Source organism: Buceros rhinoceros, unplaced genomic scaffold (genome assembly GCF_000710305.1).
Source record: "Buceros rhinoceros silvestris isolate BGI_N320 unplaced genomic scaffold, ASM71030v1 scaffold20998, whole genome shotgun sequence".
In the NCBI taxonomy this organism is placed as follows: Eukaryota; Metazoa; Chordata; class Aves; order Bucerotiformes; family Bucerotidae; genus Buceros; species Buceros rhinoceros.
The window spans coordinates 16,219-23,266 of NW_010426591.1; positions in this window are offsets into that span (position 1 = coordinate 16,219).

The following is a 7,048-nucleotide window of genomic DNA, read 5'->3' on the forward strand; positions in this document are numbered from 1 at the left end:
AAAAACATAGATGGAAGGGAAGAAACATGATTAAAGTCTGCTGTGATGGGCTGTATCAGGCTCTTTTCCTGACACTATCTGTCTTTGGATGCTCGTGGAGCTGGAGAGAAGGAACCTGTCTCAGTAGACAAGGAAATAAACTCCACTCTCAAGCTACCCAAAATGTATTTCCTTGAATCTAAAATGTTTTCTTCTCCACACCACTCGTGGTCGCATTGCCACCCCACAGTTGTAGAGTCCAGGATCTTACCGGTGAGGTGGTCAACACGACCATGAGGGAGCTGTCCCAAGACCTCAGGGAGCACAAGAGGTGTTTTCACCCCCAGCCAGTTGTGAGATACTGAATCCAGCCCCACCATGGCAGCCAAGACCCCAAATTATTACATATATTATTTATTGCACAGCCTGTGGAGCTGTCAGTCCTGCCTCAGAAAGGTGTAAAACAGGGAGCCTGCACTGGAGGAAGAAAGAGGGATATACGTTTTCTGCTGGTTCTTGCTTGTTTTTATAAATAGAGCAGCTTGGCACTATTCAGAGACTGAATACTAAAAAGCACTTAAAGACGGGCGAGAAGGTCAGACACAGGGATGATGCCTTCCAAGAGGCAAAATAAACATGACACCATTTCAGGGGATACCCTGACCCTCTCCTGCAGGGAGAGGATTTCAGCACCGCTTCTTTGAGCTTCCCTCTGCCTGGGGATACTGCGGCCCCCAGCATCCCTGCGTCCAGCTCATGCAAGGCAAGGACTGAGGAGCTCTGTGGGGCTGGGGCAGATACCCAGTGGCGTGCACAGACTCCTGCCACACCAGGAAGGCTTTTGCTGCTGGCATGACCTTACCCAGCGACACAAACAGGGCAGCCAACACCAGTGCTGGTGCGAGTCTTTCCCATGCAACACATCACCTTCCTGGGGCTGCGTTAGCCAGAAGGTTTCCCGAGCTCTGCACTTGTTTTGCCTCACTACAGCCTCCCCCCAGGACTGGCTCCTGCCAAGTGGTTTACCCAGCTCGGGCGCAGGTAGGGAGCTATTTATACCGGTGCTACATCAAAGAGTTTCTGCTGCTGACACCTCGGTAGCTCTAACAGCAGAAAGTGGGTGGGTTCACCAGGCTGGCAGAGCTGTGGATGTCCCAGGGTTTAGGCAGAGCTCAGTGCGGGGCTGCTACGCTGCAAGAGCAAGGAAAAACCTGCAATGTGAGGCTTTATGCTGGAGTTTAGCTTTGGGAGAGCAGCCCGTGCTCCCGTCCCATCCCCTCTGCCAGAATTCTGCCCGGTGTCTCAGCACACCTGCAGGTTGTGGATCTGGGGTTGCATTTCCCAGGTGAAGAGGCTGCAGGGCTGTGCTCAGAGAGTGATCGCAACACAGTGAATTTGCAGAAAAGTGTCTGTAAGAAGGGCCCAATATTTGGAGCTTTAGCACCCGTAATCAGGGCATTACAACGATTTCAGGCAGACACCATCTCTCAAACACCCATGTACTAAACTGGAGTCACTTGTGGCCTTGTTTTCAAAGACCTTAAGCATCCTTCCAGCTGCTATCGACTCAGGCTATTGATTGAAATACAAGTCTTCGGGGAGGGCTTAGGAGCTGCATGCTGGCAGCTGCGGTCGAACACCACGCTCGTGCCCAGCTTGTGAGGCAGCGGGAAATCCTCTCACGAGCAAATCTCCTTCCATCCCCTCCACCCTGGGGTCCAGAGCCTGTCTGGGAAGGTCTCCTGGCTGTTTCTGTTGGTCTCCTTCACCTTTTCACACACTGTGCTGGTCCCCTTGGCGCTTCCTTGGGGATGAGCTGCTGCTGCTGCAGCCCCCAGCAACCCTGAGGTCTTACTTGGAGGTTGCACAAGCCTTGTCCAGCTGTGGGGAATCCTCCAGGTCCCCCTGAGAGCTTCAGCTCCAAACCCCTGGGGATTTACCAAGAGCTTGTTGCAGCAGAGCAGAGATTCATGGAGCGCAGGCTGAATCCTTGCCACCCTGAGGCACTGAGGTGATTGCAGTCAGAGATGGGATATGGTTCAGGGGAAAAAATAACCCAAAAACCACTAACGGCAAAACTCAGATCTAAAATCCAAATGGTCCAACACCACAGAGGAGCAGTAACAGCCCACTCATAACATCACCTATTTTATCACAATTAGATTTTACCACTACAGAGACTCCAGTCCCAAACCCACCTCGCCCAGTGCTGTGCACGCCCCCAGCCCGTGTCTCTGGGCTGAACGCAGATCCCTGCTTTGTCTCCTGCACAAAGAGGCACCAAGCTGGGCACAAGGATGGGGGTTTGCCTGTCTGGGGGGGTGGAACTTACTAGCTGGGGGCTGAACCAAAAGAAAACTCCCACTGAGACCCTCTTGCAATGAGGTGCCATGACCCGTGATGTACATGAATGCACCAACCAATTACTAGGAAAAAGCACTTAAAAAGACACAGAGAAAACAGAGAGTGCTTGAAGACCATCCCTTAACGCAGACATCCTGCTGGGATGGCATCAGAGAGTCCTGCCTGCTCCCTGGGCCAGGATGAGGAGGACTAGAGCCAAACCAAACCCCACCCCCAAAAAAAACCCACCCCTGGGTTTCAGAGATGCTCAGCAAACACAACCAACTGTTCTTCCAGCAGCAAACAGAGCAGGTTTGTGGATGCAGTATCCTCGGATCAGTATTTGGCTGCTTCGCTTCATTTCTGACAGTACAATATAGTCCGGCTAACAGCTCCAGGGGCAGGCAGGATGCTGGAGGCTCTTACAGAGAAGGGACAGGGACACAGAGGCCATAGTGGGGGCTCAGACACCACAGCAGAGCCAGGGCAGGGCACTCCAAACTGGCAGCAGGCACCAAGCTCACAACCCAGCAGCACAAACCAGTCAGAGCTACAGACCACAAAGAGAACCAGAGCAAACGCACAGCACCAGCACCCAGCCATGCCAGCCCCAAGGGAGCTCAGGCTGCCCTTCCCAGCCCCACCGAGGGGTAAACCCCTGCACCCACCCCCCTCCCAACAGGGTGCTGCCATGCTGCAGTTCCCCACCATCCTCGGGGTGCGTGGAGCCCTTCCCAGCCCCACCGAGGGTTAAACCCCTGCACCCACCCCCCTCCCAACAGGGTTCTGCCATGCTGCAGCTCCCCACCCTCCTCTGGGTGCTTGAATACCCCAAAATTAAACCTCTGCCTCTCGGCTTTCCTCCCTTACCTCTCTCCACCACATTCCCTGGTCACTGCACCGAGCTGGAAGGGCAGAGCCCAGCCCTGGATGCAGTGACACTGGTGAGGGCTGATGTACCTGGTGTTAACTGCTCACACCTAGGGCACAGGGCCAGGGTAGCAGGTCTGGGGGCTCCGGCTCAGCCTGGCTGGGGAGAGCCCCTTGCTCCCTGCTCGGTGGCTCTGCTCCCATCCCAGAGCTCGGACCCTCTGCCACAGGCTTTCCCATGTGTCCCCAAACCAGGCTCTTGAACACGACAGCCATGGCACCACATGTCCCCTGCCTGCTGCTTGCACGGCCAGGTGCAAAAAGCAGCAGCACAGGCAGGAGACAGGTGGACAGGCAGACTGAAAGCACCTGTGTTCATCCACCCCACCTGCACCACACCTGTCCGCAGGCGCTGCCTTCACCCACAGCACAGCAAAGCCCCACTGCAGGCAGGACACACTGTGCTGGGCACCACAGCGTGTGTCCCCCGCTCTGTGCCGACGCCTCAGCCCATCCGGAGATAACAAACGCGTCTGGACAGCAGAGCCCCAGCTCCAGCCCTGGCTGTGTGTGGCATCGCCATGGCCCGGCAGGGAGCTGCTAGCAGGGAAGGGGGCCCGGCTGTGAGCACCATCTGCTCCCGCAGCCCCAGGCTGGGGGCTTGGAGCCTCCTGCACCAGCCTCAGCTCCTTCATGCAAGCGCAGCCAGGGGCAGAGCTCTCCTCCTCCATGTCCCCACGCTGCCCCACTGCCCAGCTTCTCAGGGCGATGTCAGGGTGCAGACAGGGAGCACTGGGTGCAAGACAGGTGAATGTGCCCGTTGCACAGTCTCTGCAGTGGTGACAGCAGCCACCCCGTGGGCTCTGCCCTGGGTGAGGTGACAGGATGGGATGGGGACAGCAGAGTGTAGCTGATGGCTGGGAGCTCATACTGCTCCTCTCCCTCAGCTTGCACCACAGAGAAAACCTGTGCACAGGCAGAGCCTTTGGGGCTTTTCTAACATGCCAAGAGTGGTCCAAACCCACCCGGGCAAGAGAGAGGGCACACAGAACCTCCACCCCACTATTGCTAGAGGTGTTTTGGGACACCTCCCTGCTGCAGCTAGGGACAGGTATCAAAGCGAGCAAGCAGCACCTGCAGCGCTCTTCTGCATCAGGTCGTGACCCACACTGGGAGCAGGGTTCCCCCAGTAACTGTAGCCAGGGTTTGGAGTCTGTTACAGGATGACCAATGAGCCCAGGGAGGGCTGAACTCCACCGCAAGCCTCTGAACTCCTCTGAGGGTGATTTTGGTCCTCATCTGGACCTCGGAGACTTCACTGCTTAAGATGGTTTTTGGGCAGCCCAGGATTTCTGCAGCAGCAGGTCCTGGAGTTACCAATGTACCTGAACCCAAAAAAGCTCAGGAAAGGCTGAATGCAGAGTTTGCCTCTAAATCAGCCTCTCCTGAGCACAGGCGCTTTTACAGGAGGACAGATCCATTACAGTAAAACCATTTGCAACTCATTGAAACAGGCTGTTCTGGAGATGGACAGAATGTACCCAACCTTGAAAGGGTTTTGCAAGCCAAAATCCAGCCAAGATCAAAAGCGTGCCCTTTCCAGCCTTAGCAATGATCCTTAAGACGAGGGACACTCATAGCCCAGGACAAATCCGGCATCACCCACCCGCAGCAGCATCCCTCCCCAGGGAACGCTGCAGCAGAAGGAGCTGCCCCACTTACACACAAACGCTCATCTCATCGCCTAACCACAGGAGATTGAATTACACTCATTTATCCTCCTAACAGCAGCACTTTGCCTGTGCTGGCCATGCCACCTCGTGTTAAAGCCCATCTCCTACCAAAAGCCATTTCTGGCCCAGCCACAGAGTCCTGCAGAGTCGCCTCCTCCAAGGATGCTGCTCCACAGTCAGAACCGGAGCTGCGGTGCTGGACCAGGGAGCATCTCCTCTCCCAGAGGTGCAGGACTCAGAATCTCTGTAGCTCTTTACCTCCACGATAATGGGTCTCTCCCAGCTCCCAGGCCCTCCAGAGGAAAGGGCTAATGCGTGTGTTTGCGAGTGTGCCCATGCCTCCCTTGCTAGTGGAGGTATCAGTGACAGCATCCATTAGCAGGGATGACAGATCCCCTTTCACTACAACAGAAGGCTCTCGAGTGACTGTCAAAATACCCTATGAAGAGGAGAAAGAACGGGTCCCCATGGTCCCTCTTCTAATTAAGGAGGGAGAGCAGGCCTAAATATCAGATGCAAAGCGCACTCCCATGCTCTGGAGAAGTTCAGAGTTAGATGTAGGGTCCACGGCTCAGAGATGCAGCTTTGAAGATGCCCCCAGGGTCCCAGCGCAGCCCCAGGTGCGATCTCGCAGCGTCAGGCCCTGGGGCACAATTTGATCACAGTACTTACGCGATAAGACAATCAGGAACACACAGAGCTGTATCCGAGAGGATTATTTCATCCGGTCTCTAATTGCAAACAAATGCAGTGTCAGCACTCGTAGAAATTATTCTGTTACTCCCTGACATGTTGGTTTGGTGCGGACTGTTCCTGGCGCTCTCCTGGGCTATCATGTCCCTGAGTTTTTACAAAGGAGTTAAAGCATGGGCTGGGCTGAGGCTGGATTCAAAACAGTAAAACAGCAGCATCTCCCCGTGCCCCCTCGGCAAGAGCCTCCCCAAGCCCCACCTCAGCCCACAGAGCAGCAGCGCAGCACGTCCCGCCTTTGGAAAGGGCCCTGGGTGCTTCAGGAGCAAATACATGTCTGTACATGGGGGGGATTCCGGAGAGATGGAGGGATGGACACGAGGACGTGGGAAGAGAAAATGCTGTGAACATTAGAGACAGAGCAGCCAAGAAGCCGGGGTGGGAAGAGGGAAGCTGCAAAGCTGGAGGCAGCAGAAAACTGGCAATCAAAGCCATGGTTTAAACTGTAAATAATGAATCAACAACTAATTAAATAATTCAGATCAACTTAATTTTTACAAGATATCAGCTTTGCTGGACCGCAGGGAGGGAAGCCAAAGGAGACGGTGGGAGAAGTATTCCCACAGCAGGACATCGCAGCTCACCGTCCTCTCCCTTCTGACCAGACCCTGGCTCAGCCCCTGGGACCACCCCAAGGCGCAAGCACCCCGCAGAGGCAGGATGCAGCATCTCTGCTTGATACGGCAGAAAGTCAGCACTTTACTCTTTCTGCTGTAGAACCAGGAAGGTGGCTGGCAGAGAAAAACCAACAGAGCAGAGCAAAGCTGCAGCCAGGCAGGGCCTTTGGGGGCAGCTCCCGGGGTATGGGCAGAGGACGCAGCCTCAGAGAACGGGGCTGGCAGTGATGGAGCAAGACTCTAACTTGCAGCCGCTGGGTGCAGGAGCAGCTTCGATGCTCGCTGCCTTTCACAAGCCCTGGGTGTTGGAACATGCTGGTGAAGAAAACAATCTGCAAAGACTTGTAAAAGTCAAGTTATTAATTGGGGCGGTGCTGGCACCGCCTGCAAGCCCACATCACCCAGCGCTGCTGCAAAACAGCTCCAGCTAAAAGCTGGGCCTTGTCCCGAAGCGCCTGCAATGTGAGCACAAGAGCCATGAGAGCGCAGCAGGCAGTGGGAGAAGGCAGGGAACAATGAGGCAGTGTTAGCTGAAAGGCCGTGGGTTCGGGACACCATTTGGGGCATGATTCTCGTTGACATCAAGTGATTTCATGTGACTGACTCACTTCAGGGCTGCTGGAACAAACTGTGTGGAGCAGCTTTCATGTCCCTGCATCGCCGGTCTGTAACCCAGCTCAGCCCTCTCCAGCCGGTCCCTCCATCCCCGGTCACACTGCACAACCAAGCCACGGCCTTATTTAGGGACCTCTTATA